The sequence below is a fragment of the Chiloscyllium plagiosum genome, unplaced genomic scaffold (genome assembly GCF_037043375.1).
Source record: "Chiloscyllium plagiosum isolate Xiang-an unplaced genomic scaffold, Cpla_swu_hap1 HiC_scaffold_21, whole genome shotgun sequence".
NCBI classification, from domain to species: domain Eukaryota; kingdom Metazoa; phylum Chordata; class Chondrichthyes; order Orectolobiformes; family Hemiscylliidae; genus Chiloscyllium; species Chiloscyllium plagiosum.
The window spans coordinates 10,550,391-10,568,484 of record NW_028270159.1 but is presented as its reverse complement, the minus strand read 5'-3'; the positions used below and the strand labels follow the sequence as shown (position 1 = coordinate 10,568,484).

The 18,094-nt window shown below is 43.6% G+C and overlaps 1 long non-coding RNA gene across 2 annotated transcripts in view; it reads right to left on the bottom strand.

Annotated features, from left to right (window-relative positions):
* LOC122564958 (uncharacterized) overlaps positions 1 to 18,094 on the bottom strand; it is a 50,290-nt gene that overhangs the window by 16,197 nt on the left and 15,999 nt on the right. For both annotated transcript variants that reach the window (XR_015760683.1, XR_015760684.1), the window contains exon 2: positions 15,567 to 15,816. This is a non-coding gene — a long non-coding RNA (uncharacterized LOC122564958). The remainder of the gene's footprint in view (positions 1 to 15,566; positions 15,817 to 18,094) is intronic.

Here is an 18,094-nt window from a genome sequence, read left to right as displayed (position 1 = left end):
CAATCAAGCGGGCTGCTCTGTCCTGGATGGTGTTGAGCTTCTTGAGTGTTGTTGGAGCTGCACCCAACCAGGCAAGTGAGGAGTAGTCCTGACCTGTGCTGACAGGGTTAGAAGAAGGATGGAGATGAAAGTGTTGTACATGGGTCTCAAAGGGTCAATACTGAGGAGTACCAGAAGCACCACCTACTATCTTGATGTCATTATGGACTTGTGGGTAGCACAAAGTAGAATGTCAAAGGAGTAAGATCTAATATCTGGTCCTCCTCCATAACAATGTTATCAATCAATGTGACCTGTAGTTAACATGTAATGAACTATAGCTTGATCATCACAAAGGCTTCTTCTAGTTGGACCAGTGAGCAGTTTCCCTCTCAGGTCTTGTAGTTTCTTCCACTTAAAGAGGATGGAGGCAGCTACCTTCACCATGAGCAGTATCTCATACAGACCACCGAGTTTCTGTATAACAGGAGGAGGTGCAAGTGAAATATCAACACACTGGTGTAGACCAGTTAGGCCAGATCTCTCCCCATGCTCTCATTTCTACATGACCTTTCTCTTCAACCATTTGTTTAGCTTCTTCTTAAATGCTGTGATTATGTCCATCAATTCATTAGCCATGTCTGCGAAGGCTATCATTACAAGTTACAATAGTCTAGAATCTGAAAGTACTGTGTACAAAGAGAGTTTTAATCTTGCTCTTAAGAAAGCAGATGCTGATTTATAGGTTATTTCTCGATATCCGAACTCTTTGCCATGTTGACTGATCCTCCGAGCACACTCATTATGTCTATACAGGATAAACCTAGAGAACAGCAAGCAGGTACGGTCTCCTTACCTTCAGAAAGGACATACTTGCTCTGAAGGGACTGCAATGAGGGTTCACTAAACTGGGTCTTGGGATGAGGGGATGATCTGATAAGGAGAGGTTGAGGAGACCAAGCCTACATTTCCTTGAAGTTAGAAGAATGAGAGGTTTGTTAACAGGACATAGAAAGGTCTTGAAGGTCCTGACAAGGTGAATGCTGGGAAAAATGTTTGCCCCTGGCTGCAGAAATTGAGAACACAAGATCACAGTCACAGAATAAGTGGTTAACCATTTATGACTGAGATGAGGAGTAATGTCTTCACTTAAAAAACTGCAAATTCCTCACATTGGAAGTTGATTAATGCTCAGGCATCGAGGCATATTCAAGAGAAAGGTTGGCAGAGCTTTGCATAATAAGGAATATGGGGAGAACGTGGGTGAGTAGAATTGAGGTTGGACATCGATCATGATCTTATTGAATGGTGGAACAGGATTGAAGGGCCAAATAGGAGAAAGTGAGGACTGCAGATGCTGGAGATCAGAGTCGAGAGTGTGGTGCTGGAAAAGCACAGCCGGTTAGGCAGCATCCGAGGAGCGGAGAATCGATGTTTCAGGCATAAGCCCTTCATCAAGGGTCCTTCTGTCACTTGGATGCTGCCTGACCTTGAAGGGACAAATGGTTTACTCCAGCTCCTGCTCAATATTCTCAATTCCCTGCTCCTTATGAGTTCCAATAGCCGCTTTTATGTCATTGAGATAGCTTTCTAAAAAAAAATCACAGCATTTATTGTCTATCCCAAGTTGTCCTTGAGAATGTGACGGCGAGCTGCCTTCTTGAATCGCTTCAGTCCATGTGCTGTAGCTAGACCCACAATGCCGTTGGGGAGGAAATTCCAGGATTTTGACCTGACACACATAAATCTTTCTTTGCGTAATAACAGGAAGGACTGGTCCACACATCTGCCCTTCAAAAGGCTGAACCATTCTCCTTCCAAAATCCACAAAAGTATTCCTTTCACTGCATATTCAGTTTCCAAACTCAAACCCTCTCCACTTTTCCGTTGACCCTATCTACTGTGACCTTTCCTTCATAATGTAAAATACAGATGTCTTCCTGTGTTTTATACACAGGAAGTCGGTTTTTAATTAATCAATCAAAGGATATAACTCTCTTTTATCTTAAATTTATTCTGTCAAACTCTTGCAAAACCTGAGTAGTTCAGACTCAGTTTTGATGCCCCTCCCCATAACTACATCCCAGAGACCTTTGGGCTGTCCTAATGAGCCATTGTTGCATCATTTCTATCTTACAGATGGAGGTCATTAGGTCCATTGTGTATGTGCCTGAAAGAATTATCCAATTAATCATTTCAATCAATCCAGAAAGAGGCCATTCAGCCTGTCGAGTTTGCACCAACTCTAAGGACACAAACCCCCACCCTCTCCCTGTATCCACCATGGTTAATCCACCTAGCCTGCACATCAAGGGTGGCACGGTGGTGCAGTGGTTAGCACTGCTGGTTCGATTCCAGCCTTGGGCAACTGTCTGTGCGGAGTTTGCACATTCTCCCTGTGCGTTTCCTTCAGGTGCTCCGGTTTCCTCCCACAATCCCACAGGTTAGGTAAATGAGCAATGCTAAATTGCCCATAGTGTTTCAGGGATATGTAGGTTAGGGGCATTCGTCAAGGGAAATGTAAAGTAATAGGGTAGGAAATTGGCTCTGGATGGGTTACTCTTCAGAGGGTTGGTGTGGACCTGTTGGGCCGAATGGCCTGTTTCAACACTGCAGGGATTCTATAATTCTATGACTACTTATTGAAACACAAATGAAAGAAAACAGGATTTGGAATAACTGAACTATTGGAAATTTTAACTAGCCCAATGCAACTAAGGAACTGTTCCAATCCAGTAGCATCCCATAAACACACCCCTTAGCAAAAAGGTAAATTCAAACACAGGTTCTTGCAGGACAACATCCAAGGAGATTTCAGAGTGAAAAAGCAGTCAGGAATCATCTGCTGAAGCTTGGAACCCTTCTCTGGACTTTAGCATCTTGTGACTGCCACAGCTAAACCAAGCTAGAAAAAACCTGAACTGGGAGACCTGCCCACTCCCTGCCATTATTAAACTAGGTTATTTTTCGACTCCGAGTCACCTCTGCCTTTATTACCTCTCTTAAAAAAAATTCAAGGAAAATATAACTTTGTTTAGGTGACAGTATAGTCACAAGTGTAGTTTTTAAATGGTAATATATGGAAAACTGTGGAAGTAGAAAGGAAGCTAGGTGTCCATGTACACCAGCAAATGTGGACAGACAGTGCAGAAGCAATTAGGAGAACAAATATTACATTAGCCTTCATTGCAAGAGGATTTTTGAGTTCAGAAGTAGTGATGTCTTACTGTGGTTATGCAGGGTCCATGTGATACCACACCTTGAGTACATGCAGTTTTTGTCTCAGGGTATGGGTAAGGCGTTTAGGTCTGAGATAAGGAAACAGTTTTCTCACTCAGACAGTGGTCAACTTGCTACCACAGAAGGCTGTGGAGCTGGGTCACTGAGTATATTCAAGTAAGACATGGAGATAAAGTGTTCTGAGGAAGGGCCACTGGACCCAAAATGGCAAAAGTGAGGACTGCAGATGCTGGAAATCAGAGTCTAGATTAGAATGGTGCAGGAAAAGCACAGCAGGTCAGGCAGCATCCGAGGAGCAGGAAAATCGACGTTCTGGGCAAAAGCCCTTCATCAGGAAGCCTTTCCTGATGAAGGGCTTTTGCCTGAAAGGTCGATTTTCCTGCTCCTCGGATGCTGCCTGACCTGCTGTGCTTTTCCAGCACCACTCTAATCTAGACACTGGACCCAAAATGTTAACTCTGTTTTCTCTCCACAGATGCTGCCAACCTACTGAGTTTCTGCAGCAATTTCTGATTTCTTTTCCATTAAATTCCTCTTTGACCTCCCTGCTTTACTGTGAAGCCTCCTCTGTTTTTCCAGCCCTCTTCCCAGATATACACCTTGTAAATCTCCTCTGCCACCTTCTCAAGATCATCACAGTGTAGCATGTCAACGATGCACTGACAGGAACCAGTTTGGTTTTCAGATAGCTCAACTCTATTCAAAGTTGTCTTTGAAAAGCAGCCGTTTGTGAGCTTCCTTTTTTATCCCAATGAGAGAGAGTTGCCCTAGGCTCCCACATCACAATGAGCTGTTTGAACGGCAGGGATGTCTGATTAAAATCTCTCTGGAGACTCTCAGTCGAAACCTTTGATACTGCTCACAAAGCTTGCAATGACTGACTGCATAATTGTGACAAAATTGATAAATGATTTCTGGCAGTGACCTTACTTCACAGAATGACAGAACACTCAGTCATTGCACCTATAGGTCCAGAGCAAATCCCTTCAGCCTTTTAGCTGCAGTTGGGGGCTCCATTGTTAAATACTGCAGTGGGACTCAAACCCACAGCTGTCTGAGTCAGACTAGGCCTGGCTGTAACCCACTCAAAACCCAATCTTCCACCCAGTTTTTAATGTTTCTGCCTGGATCTCTGAGGAGTCGGTGCAGCATATTTCACCCAGAGCTGAAATTCATAGAAGCAAAATATAGGAGCAAGAGTAGGCCATTCGGCCCTTTGAGTCTGTTCCACCATTCAATATGATCACGGCTGATATTCCGACTCAATATCCTGTTCTCTCTTTCTCATTCATGAGAAAGATCCTTAAGGGTTAGCTCAGTGGTTAGCACTGCTGCCTCACAGTGCCCGAGACCCAGGTTCGATCCCAACCTTTGAATGACTGTCTGTGTGGAGTTTGCACATTCTCCCCATGTCTGTGTGGGTTTCCTCCAGGTGCTCCAGTTTCCTCCGACAGTCCCAAGAAGTGCAGGTCAGGGTGGATAGGCAGTGGGAAATGTGGGGTTACATGGTTGGGTGGGTCTGGGGGGATGCTGTTCAGAGGGTCAGTGTGGAATCGATAGACCAAATGGCCTGCTCCCACATTGTAGGGACTATATGATTATAGAGAAAATGAGGTCTGCAGATGCTGGAGATCAGAGATGGAAATGTGTTGCTGGAGAAGCGCAGCAGGTCAGGCAGCATCTAGGGAACAGGAGAATCGACGTTTCGGGCATTAGCCCTTCTTCAGGAAAGAAGGGCTAATGCCCGAAACGTCGATTCTCCTGTTCCCTAGATGCTGCCTGACCTGCTGCGCTTCTCCAGCAACACATTTCCATCACTATATGATTATACACAGTCGCCAGATTAAGAGTTTAACTCACAACATCATGGACTCAGGAACATAAATGCTACCCACAATTACTTAGTGCCTTACAGAAGACAACGATGGAGTGTGTGCAGGTATCCTCAGCTGCTGTGTGACCACACATGCACACAGCTTACGGGGAATATAGCTCAAAACCCAATTGCCTACACTGCATACTTTATAACTGGGGCATCTCATCTGACCTGTTGAACAAACCTCTTGCTATTAGTAAAGCCTGGTGAGTAATCGGAATGAAGTTGGAGTAATTCTGAGGGCCGATGGTCACACAGCTCAGGGGGTGAGGGCAGACATTGTGGGCAGAAAATGTAACTTAATGGGGATGCATACGTTCCTGAGAAGTTTCTCAGACCCCACCAGAGGCCTGGTATACATGGGCTGGTCAGCTCTATGGTAAAATGGAATTCCATCTGGATGAATGTGAGGCAATACACTTGGGCAAGAAAAACTAAGCAAGGGATTACATGATGAACAGTAGATCCTGGGAAGCGCCGAGAGGAGTGCAGTTCAGAATCCAGACATCTACACCTCATGGCCAGCAGAATCCATGAGGGATAAAGGGATGAAGCAAAGGCTCAAATCACATGGAAGCAACTCATCCTGGTTAAAGCTACATCAGTGATGTTCAGCCTAGGCAATGAGAGGTCAGTTAGAGTCCCTCCAGCAATTTCTGATAACCTTCCTCACTGTTCACAATCCCTCCTATTTTAGTATCATCTGCAAACTTACTAACCGTGCCTTGTACATTTTCATCCAAATCATTGATACAAATAACAAACAGCAATGGGCCCAGCACAGACATCTGAGGCACTCCACTGGTCACAGGCCTCCAGTCCGTCAAGTATCCTTCCAGTATTACCCTCTGCTACCTACCATCAAACCAATTTTGTACCCAATTTGCCAACTCATCCTAAATTCCATGCAATCTAACCTTCCAGAGCAGTCTACTATGTGGAACCTTATCAAAGGCCTTACTGAAATTTATATAGACGATGTCTACCACCCTGCCCTCGTTAACTTCCCTGGTCACTGCATCAAAGAATTCTAACAAATTTGTGAGGCATGATCTCCCATGCACAAAGCCACGCTGACTACTCCTAATCAAACCTTGTCTTTCCAAATGCATGTATATCTTATCCCTCAAAATCTTCTCAAGTAATTTACCTACCACAGATGTTAGGCTTACTGGTCTATAGTTCCCAGGTTTTTCTTTGCAGCTCTTCTTGAATAATGGCACAATTTTGTTGCTACCCTCCAGCCTTCTGGGGCCTCACCCATGGCTAATGATGATGCAAATATATCGCTAGGGCTCCCAAAATTTCTTCTCTAGTCTCTTGCATATTTCTGGTCAGGACCAGGAGATTTATCCACCTTCATACATTCTAATATGTCCAACACCTCATCTACTGTGATATGGACTGCCCCCAAGACATCGCCACTAACTTCCCAAGTTCCCAAGTCTTCATGTCTATCTCCACGCTAAACACAGAGGAGAAATATTTATTGGGAACCTTGCCCATTTCCTATGGTTCCACACATTCATGTCCACTTTGGTCTTTGAGGGGTCCTATTCTCTCTCTAGTTATTCTTTTTCCTTTAATATATTTAAAGAATCTCTCTGTATTCACCCTAATCTTCTCAGCCAAGGCTATCTCATGCCCCTCCCCCCACTTTTAGCCCTCCTGATTTCCTCCTTCAGTAAACTCCTGTATTCCCTATATACCTCCAGGGATTCCCTTGATCCCAGCTGCCTGTCCCTGAGCCATACCTCCTTCTTCTTCTGGTCAAATCCTCAGTATCTGTTGTCATCCAGGGTTTCCTATTCCTGCCAATCTTGCCTTTCACCCTCACAGGAACATATAGATCTTGAACTTGAGCTATCTCACTTTTAAAGGCCTCCCACTTGCCGGAGGTCCCTTTGCCTGTAAACAAACTACTCCAATCAACCCTTGTCTAATTCCATCAAAATTCTCTTTTCCCCAATTTAGGACTTGAACCTGTGGACCAATTTTGTTTTTAGTGTTAGGTGCATTAGTCAGGGATAAATGTGGGGAAATGAGTCTGGGTGGATTACTCTTCAGAGGGTCTGTATGGACTTGTTGGGCCGAAGGGTCTGTTTCCACATTGTAGGGAATCTAATGTAATCTAATCTAATCTAATCTAATCTCTCCATAGCTATTTTAAAATTAATGGAATTATGGTCACTGGTCCCAAAGTGTTCCCCTCATTATCACCTCTGTCAGCTGAACTGCCCAATTTTCCAAGAGTAGATTGAATCTTTCCCCTTCCCAAGTAGGACCATCTATGTACTGCTTGAGGAAACTTGCCCGAATGCACTTAGCACATTCCACTCCATTTAAACCCTGGCAGTCCCAGTCTGTGTTAGGAAAATTAATATCCCCTACTGTGACAACCCAATTGCTTCTGCAAGTCTCCCCAATCTCCCTGCATATTTGTTCTTCTAATTTTCATTGACTATTTGGGGGGCCTATGATACAACCCCTTCTTATTTCTTAGCTCCACACACAAAGCCTCAGTGGATGATCCTTCAGTGATTTCATCTCCAATTACTGCTGTGATACTTCCCAAAATCAAAAATGCAACTCCCCCTCCCCTCCTTCCACCACCTCTGTCCCGCCTAAAGCACCTGTACCCTGGTACATTAAGCTGCTAGTCTTGTCCCTCCCTTAGCCATGTTTCTGTAACGGCTGTAACATCCCAGTCTCACATATCTATCCATGCCCTGAGTTCATTAGCCTTCCCTGTCAGCCCTCTTGCATTGAAATAGATGCAATTTAATCCAACAGGCATTTGTCGCTCCCTGTCATGTTTCAGCCTGATCTGTGTCTTCGACTTGCTATTTCTATAATTGCATAATTAAAGGCTACATTCACAGTTTGACTGTCAGTAAAACATAAAGGAACACCAAGAGCAATTTGCATTTTTTTAGGATCAAAGAACAGTGCATACCATTAGATATAGGAGTAGAGTTAGGCCATCCAGCTCATTGAGTCTGCTCTGCCATTCAATTGTGGCTGATAGGTTTCTCAACCCCTTCTGCTTTCTCCCTGTAATCCTTGATCCCCTTCCCAACTAAATACAGTATGGATCAACAGGCTTACATGACCTGGGGGTTGGATATCTTGCGTGATTCCCTTAAGTTGCATAACTGTCTTAAACTAAACCATTTGAACTGTACAAACATGATTTGTTTTATACAAAAACCACCCAGTGAATTGGTCTCATTTCTCTTTACAGCCTGCAAGTACCTACTGCTGATCAACTCTCCTTAAAACTCACAGGAGAAATTGTGCCACTGGCCTTCAAGAGAGTATTATCAGCTCTATGCACCTCATGTATCAGTTATATTTTACAAATACAGCAATCCAGTCGACAGAATGTTACCTCGGATACAACTGAGTCCACTTAAATGGACATTGAACGAGAAGCTTTGATTCATTTAAGTGTTGTCTTTTAATTTTACGTATAATTACTTAAAAGAATACCAGTGACTAATCAGTGGGAGGCATTTCCAATTGCATGATTCTCCATGCACAGTGTAGACATGCCTCCACAGAGAAAAAGGATGATACTGCCAAATCTAGATACCCCCTGGTTATCCAGAAACTACAGAGAAAGATAAAGCCAAAAACAATAACTACAAAAAGCTGAATACTGTTTGAAAGACGATACAAAGTACGGGGATAAGGTTTAATAAAAATAAACTAGGAAAGCAAAGGGAGACATAAATAACTACTGGCAGGTAAAATCAAGGAAAACACAAAGACGTTTTATCAGGAGATTAAAAACAAGTGAACGACTATGGAAAAGGTAGGATTTATCAGAAGCGAACAAGGTAGTTTACTATTGGATGTGGAAGATGTGGGCCGAGTTCTTAATGAGCATTTTACAACAAACAGAATTGATCGAGACCATCCAGTTAAAGGGGAGTGTGAAATATGTTTTACACAATAAGAATAATGTGAGAGGATGTGAACGTCAGAAGTCACACAGCACCAGGTTGTATTTCAACACCTTCACCTGACGAAGGCGCAGCGCTCTGAAAGCTTGTGACTTCAAATAACCCTGTTGGACTCTAACCTGGTGTCGTGTGGCTTCTGACAATGTGAGAGGAAGTACTGGTGGGACTGGGTACCGATTGCCTCGGACACTATAACCGGATGGACTTACGTCAGGCTGTTAAAGGAAGCCAGGGAGCAAATAAAGGACGGTTTGAGCATTATTTTCCAGTCCTCACTAGGTAGAGGCAAGGCACCAGAGGATTGGAGGACTGTGAACATGATACCATTGTTTAAAAAGGGACAGGCCAAAAAATGATAGGCCAGTCAGTCTAGCTTTGTTTTTGTACAAATGCTTAGAATCAATTCTGAGAGACTGTCACCTGGAAAGGCATCTAGAATTCACTGCCCAGTTTGGACATGGAGGTTTATAAGGTACTGTGCCTGTCCTGCTGTAACCTGCAAGACCAGGGGCTGGAAGGAGGGATTAAAATGAACTGTTCAAAAAAATCTCTTGGCTAGCACAGATCTCGTGGGCCGAACTTCCTTTTCCTGATCCATAACCTTTCTACGGTTCTGGTAAAAGCCCATACCAGTGATGTGCACACAAGACAATGAGAGATCTGTTGTATAATTATAGTCCAAATTCCCAGTTTTACAGACAATAAAAAGTTGAAAAGCATCAATGACAACTTCCATTTACATGTGATCATAGAATAGTACAATATTGAGCCGGCCAATCAGCCTATCAAATTAGTGATGGCCCTTTCAAATGGTGATCCAGTTCCAGTCCCCTGCTCTTTCCCCATAACCCCTGATATTCTCCCTTCTTTAAGTACATTTTCACCTCACAAAATATTTCAATGCTTGTAAAATACAGCACCCAAGATTTGACACAGGGAGATATTAGGACAGATGATCAAAAACTGGTCAAGCTATTAGATTTTCAAGTGGGGCAAAACTAGGGAGAGATTTTCAGATCTTACAGCTCAGGCAATTGAAGACAGAGACAATAATGATGGAGTGATTAAAATGATGCACGTGCAAGAATTTGGAATTAGAGTCATGGAGAGTTGTAGAGTCATGAAGTCATGGAGTACGGAAGAGAGCTTTGGCCCATTGAGTCTGTCTTGACCAATCTACACTCGTCCCACTTTCCTGCACCAGGCTCAGAGCTTTGAATATTAGGACATTTCAAGTGCTCATCCGAGTACTTTTTAAAGGTTGTGAGGTTTCCTCCCTCAACTACCCACCCAGATAGTGGGATTTGAAAGCCAGGTAGAAAACCTTAACATTATGTTTAGCAGCTGTGTCCATGTAGCAGGTGGTGTATTTTGTTCTCTAAGTCTCTCATTCCTAGACTCTGCTTGTCTGCATGTTGTTTGACACAAGTCTGTAGCTCTCAGAACTTTCTACATCTAGTGTGTCACAGATTAACAATGGAACAATGTCACCATTAAATTGAATGTAATTATGGGTCAGCTATTTCAACCACCTTGCAGTGAAAAACAAAGTTTCAGTATTCTCAGCTAAAGAAACGGGGAGACAGTAGTGCAATGCTAATCTCACTGGACGAGTCATAGATTCATAGAGTCATAGAGTTGTACAGCATGGAAACAGATCCTTCGGTTCAACCGATCCACGCTAACCAGATATCCCTAATTAATCCATTTGCCAGCATTTTGCCCATATCCCCTTCCTATCCATATACCCATCCAGATGCCTTTTAAATGTTGCAATCGTACAGCCTCCACCACTTCCTCTGGCAGCTCATTCCATACACGTACCACCTTCTGTATGAAAACAATTGCCCCTTTGAGCACTTATAAATCTTTCCACTCTCACCTTAAACCTTTGCCATGCAGTTCTGGACTCCCTCAACCCAAAGGAAAAGACCTAGTCTTTTCACTCTATCCATGTCCCTCATGATTTTATAAATCTCTATAAGGTCACCTCTCAGCGTCTGATCCTCCAGGGAGAACAGCCCCAACCTGTTCAGCCTGTCCCCATAGCTCAAACCCTCCAACTCTGGCAACATCTTTGTAAATCTTTCCTGAACCCTTTCAAATTTAACAACATCTTTCCTGAAGTGCAGACCAGAAGTGCACACAGTATTCCGAAAGCGGCCGAACCAATATCCTGTACAGCTGTAATGATATTGTAATCCAAAGCTCCAGGCTAATGGTCTGGGTATGAGTTTGAGTCTCACCATGGTTGATGGTGAAATTTGAATTTAGCCTTCTGGTATTATCATTGGACTGTTAATCCAGAGACCCAGGTAATGTTCTGGGAACCTGGGCTCGAATCCTGCCACAGCAGTTGCTAGAATTTGAATTCAATAAAAATCTGGAATTAAGAGTCTAATAATGGCCATAAATCTACTGTCAATCAGAAAAACAATCTGGTTTACTGATGTCCTTTAGGAAGGAAACTGCTATCCTCACTGGGTCTGGCCTATGTGACTCCAGACCCAGAGCAATGTGGTTGACTCTTAACTGCCCTCTGGGTAATTAGGGACTGGCAATAAATGCTGGCCCAGTCAGTGACACCCTCATCCCATGAATGAATAAAGAAACTAAACCGATTAATCATTATACTTACTCTGTGTAAGCTGCACTGAATCCCCTCAGGGCACAATGAATTTTCACAGTTCTGCCTGATTACATCATTAATATTTTCAGATTGAACGTGTCTGCATTACTGGTACATATAGCAGCCTTTGGCATCTTTCCTTCTTCACACATTTGATCTTGCTTGCCCTTGTGTCAGCACTTTATACCGTCCTTTAATCCAGGAAACACTGTTTGATCAGGAAGTTTGTTTCGTTGTGTTCATCGGTCCTTCTCCCAGATGACAGCCTTTCAGTTTGACTCCTGCATCAGGCCTCATTGATTCCCTCTCCCTCCCACTCTCAAATCCAGCCAGCATTTGACCTGGTAACATTTGTTTTGAATCTCGCTAAATGACGGCCCACCCAATCATGCTCCTTTTTAATTGGATTCCAGAATTTCCAACTGACAGCTGTCAAATCAAGTGGCACTTCCACTTGTCAACTGTGACTCCAGTGTTCAGACTCTAAACCAGCTCAGCAACACACAACGCACAGGCATAACATCACAACGGTCTGACATGCACTTGTATTACCAAACTCTCAAAGGGGTCAGGGCTCATCAGCAACTGCTCCAGCATAGCCACTTCCACACATTAGGCTTTGAGTGACAGTAAAATACAGGCCGATGTCCCTTCATGTGCTGCATGAGCTGCAATTGCATCTACTCAACTCCAACTCAGAAAGAAATGTGTTGCAGCATCTCTGTCTCGAGGCTTCCTCAGAACAGAAAGGCTGTAGTGCTGAGGGAGTGCTGCACTGTCATGTGCACCGCCTGTCCATGAGATTTTAAATTGAAGGGAATGATATTGAAGAGTAAGGGAGTTCTACCAGTTCACTAACCTCAGTGGAAGAGATCATCTTGCTACTAAATTCATCACTGTTTGTGGGAGTTTGCTGTGCACAAATTCTGTGGGGTTTCCCACAACAGTGGCTTCACCGGCCATTAAAGTGCTTTGGGACATGGCGAGGCTGTGGGAGCTGCTATATGGACACAAGTCCTTTCTTTAAAGTGCAGACTAACTTAACACATTTAGACAGGATTTGCTTTAGGAATTCCTCTGTAATCTGGGAGCACATTTCAAATACAGCACAGAGCTCTCTCCTCACATTCACTGATCTGCTTTGTATCAGAAAGAGCATCTCAGATCGAGAGCACATGGCACATAGAGTGAAGCAACAATAATCTTTAATTGGGAGTGATTTCAACAAAGTTATCAAAGTAAGATTCACCAGCCCTTAACCGGGCTTGCTCAACTAACTAACTGAAAAGATTTTGTGTGGCTCTAAACAACACATAGTTCCCACCCAGCCATCGATCCCTTTGCTCACTGAACTGTAACTCCCATTCTAGAAAAGCCTTTGTTTGTGGAAATATTTACCTTTTTGTTCAAATTCCACCGTGATCTCACTCCTTCCTGTCTCCTTCAGCCCTACTGTAGTGATTGGAACCAGATGGATCTTATTGACTACAAGATCTTTGATTGGGGTGGTTCACCTGTGCCAATCAGGGAGCCTTGGCTGACAGATATTAACAGGGAATTTAGAATCTCCTCAGTTCAGGGACTGACTCCGAACTGGCTGTGTGCATGAAGATAAAAGTTGACTTGGTGATGGGATAGTGACCTCATGGAGTTACTTCACCTACAAAGCTCAGAGAAAAGTTACCGGGTTCCGGGTGGGGTGCAAATAGGAATGTGGAGCAATCAAATTGGCCACATCACACAAAATTATTGAGTGGTGCAGCAGAACCAAGGGGCTGAGTGGCCTACTCCTGTTCTGAACTGAATGTAGAACGCTGGATTCTGGCCCTGGGTATTTCAACCACATTTCTGTTGTTCCACCACTGGCAGGCAGACTTCATCCATCATGACACAACCTGCCAAAACCACTTCTCTATACCTCTCCCTTTTTGACCTGTGTGTGCACACGTATGAGTATGTGTGCATATATGCATGTTTGTGCATGTGAGTGTGTGTGCACGTGTGTGTGCCTCTGCATGTGTTTGCCTGTGTGTGTGTGTGAGTGTCTGTGTGTGTGTGTCTCTGTGTGTGAGAGTGTGCGTGTGTGAGTATGTGTCTGTGTGGTGTGTGTGTATGTGTATGTGTGTGTGCATGTGTGTGTCTGTGTGCGTGTGTGTGCGCGTGTGTGTGTGCACGTGTGTCTGTGTGCATGTGTGTGTGTGTCTGTGTGTGCGTGAGTGTGTGTGTGTGCGTCTGTGTGTGTATGAGTGTGTGTCTCTGTGTGTGAGTGTGCGTGCGTGTGTGTGTGGCGAGGGGGTGGGGGGTTGGGGGTGGGTGGGTAGCCCTCTTACAGTTGCAGGTTAGCCAGAGCACAACCTTTTGGCCCATTGTGTCTGTGCCTGCCCTGATTTCTGCAAGGGGAACTCACATAGTCCCACTCACCCATTTTTTCCCCCATTATCTTGGAGTCAGAAGATTTGAGGAACGTAGGAATTAGAAGTAGGAGTATGCAATTCAGCCGTTTGAACCCATTCTGTCATTTAACATGATCACGGCTGATCTTACTCTGGTCTCAACTCTACTTTTCTGCCTGTTTCCCATAGCCCTTTATCGCAGTTTCATTCCAGGTTCAAATCCCGTCCAGGACTCAAGCACAAAGATCAAGCTTGGAACATCAGTGCTGTACCGAGGGAATGCTGCATGTCAGAGACACCATCATTTGGATGAGGAATTAAGCTGTCTTCCCTCTCAGCTCAATGCACAAGGTCCCATTGTGCACTATCTTGAAGATTAATAGTGCAATTCACCTTAGCATCCTGGCTAATATGTGTCCCTCAATCAAAGCACCAAAAGACAGACTAATTATCACATTGCTGCTCATGAGAGCCTGTTATGTTCAAACTGGCTGCAGGATCAACTTCATTACAACAGTAGCACAATTTAAAAGTACTTAGTTGGTTGTGAAGAGGTTACAGCAGCTCCATATATGCAATTCTTTCTTTTTAAATGGGAAGACACTTGAGATCCTGGGGAACAGTTCATGCAAACACTTGAAGCATTTTCTACTCACTCCCAGATTAATCCCAATGTCTGTTACCAGTTTTGACTTTTAAAGAAAATAGCAAAATATCAACAAACCTCCAACCAAAGCCACACACGCTCATACGCAGACACACAGACACACATACAGGCACACTGACAGTCACACATACAGGCACAGTGATGGACACACACACACACACACACCAATGTGTGCCAGCGATGAAAAAAAATTAAACACAAAGCAACCAGAATGGACAGTGATCAATGAATCATTGGTTTTCTCCCTGTGGTTAGCAATGTGGGACTAAAGCAATAATATTAATGCCATTTGTCAGGTTATTTCAGATTGGACAGCCCCAATTTTTAAATAAAAGAAATCTATGCATTGACAAAACATATATTTTACAAAAAGGTTGTTTATTTTCTCTGAATCCATGCAGCTGAAAAACAAATATAAATGAAGTATTTAAATGTGATTAGATGGTGCTGGCTATAATGGCTTAGACAGAAACAATCCTGTTTAATGAAGAATGTTCATTCAGAATAACCAACGTTACAAATGGCTTATAACCCCAAGTGCTTTATCAGATAACACTGACTGCTGCTTTTAGTTTAGATTATAATGAGATTGATTTTTAAATAAACACTTTAGAATGCAAAGGGTTACACATTTTGAGGCGATCACCATGTATGAAGTATTCATTCCCTGCACATGGAGTGCATGTTGTCACAGATGGTATTCCTGCAGCAAATCTCATGGGTTTAATGAGAATTTTAGTTCAGTCTGGAGCTGTACATTGCAGAGAAAAATATTCTTCAGGACATAAAGTGAGTTGATAAAGCATGCACTTACCTGTACAGTGAGGATTAGGGATGGGAGGAGTGCACACCGTCACATCTTCTGTATTTTGCAATCAACATCAAAGTGAACCCCTCTCTCCTCTGGGGTGAAGTTGTTCAATCTGAGGTGCTGAAGGAGTGTGGAGTGAGTGGCAGGGACAAACTGGGTGGTCTCGTCCACGCAGCCCTCCCTTGCTCGATGCTCAGCAGCTCAGGGAGACCGGAGTTAACCTGTTATTGGGCAGTCTGCAGCAGACACAGATCTGACAGGGAGGAGGGTGAGGGGGAGGAAAGGTGTTTTATAGTTAAGTGGGATGAAAGCTGGTTCAATATTAGCACTGTCCCCTTCTTGCACTGTGAGGTTGAACCCAGCAGCTTCTTACAGAGACGACACTTCAATAAAAGTCACAGACTCAGGTGTACAGGAACATTTTCCTAGTGTAGTGGCAGTGGGGAGGAGTTAGGATTGAACCTGTCCCCGGGGGTTACATATAGTGAAGCCTATATTGCATTTGAGCCATTCAGACCTTGATGTATGAGCTATGAGGTTACATCGCCTTTGTAATATTATCTTTTATGTTATATTAAATTATTATCTGTCAAACTGACCAACATGTTTTATACACTTATATATACAGGCTTGTACATGCACACAGACACAAGGAGACCAATATATGTTTTATGGCTTTGCTTCTATTTTTTAATTTTGCTTTATCTTTTTGGACACTCTGAGAGGTAATAAAATCCAACAAAGCGCACTCCCCAGGAAAGGATTCTGTGCCTGGCCTCTTCATCCAGACATTCAGGGTTTCATTGTCCTCAACGTTAACTGGGAGCTGGAACCTATTCATCAGCCACCATTGGATAATGAGAGGGGGCAGGGATGACACTGGCTGGAAGCCCACTTTCTAGCTCAGCAGAAAACAATTCAATCACTGGATTACAGTCTGTCCCATTAGGACTGTGTCCATCTACTATCAAACAGAATGATGAATATAATCACAACGCTCCATGTATTAAATTGTCCTTTTTTTTAACCTCATGGCAGAGAGTTTGATTTTGTAATGGAATACTGCCATATTATCATTCTAAAGAGTCTCCTTCTGCCCCAGAAACATTCTGTGATAATTTCTGATTTCATTCCCACCAATGTTTTCTCTCTTTCCCACACCTTAACTCACTGCCAGGCGTTGAAGGTGTCCCAATTGACAGAACATCCACCAAAGTGTTCAGCAGCAGATGAGCTATTGCGACCTGTGGAATATTCAATCATCTGACCAGGTCAATAAGCTTCAAACCTGTTCTATCTATTCAAGCTCTTTCACCCTTTCTCAGTTCACAGGTTGTTGTCCTGGCTTTTAACACCTCTCTCTGATTCCCAGCTTTCCAGTGTGAGGTAAGACAGAGAGAGTGAGGAATGAATTGATCATCAAAGCTGGTGCTTATTATCTCCATATCAAAGACCTAAGCTGGAAAGTTTTCACCTCCAGAGGTACAAACGAGGAGTTTGTGTTCAGAGGAGTTTTGATTTTTGTATAATTCATTTGCAGGATGTGGGCATTGTCAACACCATCCCTAATTTGCTCAGAGGACAGTTAAGGGTCAACCACATTGCTGTGGGTCTGAAGTCACATGTAGGCCAGACTAGGTAATGATGGCAGATTTCCATTCTTAAAAAGAAATTAGAAACGAAAGGACATTAGTGAACCAGATGGGGCTTTTTTCCCCAATAGTTTTGTGGTCATCATTTAATTCCAGATTATTCCTATTGTGGGCGGCACGGTGGCACAGTGGTTAGCACTGCTGCCTCACAGCGCCTGAGACCCGGGTTCAATTCCCGCCTCAGGCGACTGACTGTGTGGAGTTTGCACGTTCTCCCTGTGTCTGCGTGGGTTTCCTCCGGGTGCTCCGGTTTCCTCCCACAGTCCAAAAATGTGCAGGTCAGGTGAATTGGCCATGCTAAATTGCCCATAGTGTTAGGTAAGGGGTAAATGTAGGGGTATGGGTGGGTTGCGCTTTGGCGGGTCGGTGTGGACTTGTTGGGCCGAAGGGCCTGTTTCCACACTGTAAGTAATCTAATCTAATCTAAATTCAAATACCACCATCTGCCATGGCAGAATTTAAACCTGGGTTTCCAGAACATTCCCTAGGTCTCTGATTTATACTCCAGTGATAAGACCACAAGACCATTGCTATAGCCATTACCTCCTCTAATATTATCATCAAATTCGAGAATGTGTAAGAGGGATACAGCGTGATTCAGAAGCAGGAGCTGAGGATAGGATTCCATACTAAGGAATCTAGGGTACTGTGAGCATTTTGAGGCATTGCACATTAGGACGGATGAAATTACCTTGGAGGGAGGGCAGTGTAGATTGACTAGCATTACACCAGGACTCAGAGGCCAGGAATTCTGCAAAGTTAAAAATCACACAACACCAGGTTATAGTCCAACAGGTTTAATTGGAAGCACACTAGCTTTCGGAGTGACGCTCCTTCATCAGGTGATAGTGGAGGGCTCGATCGTAACACAGAATTTAT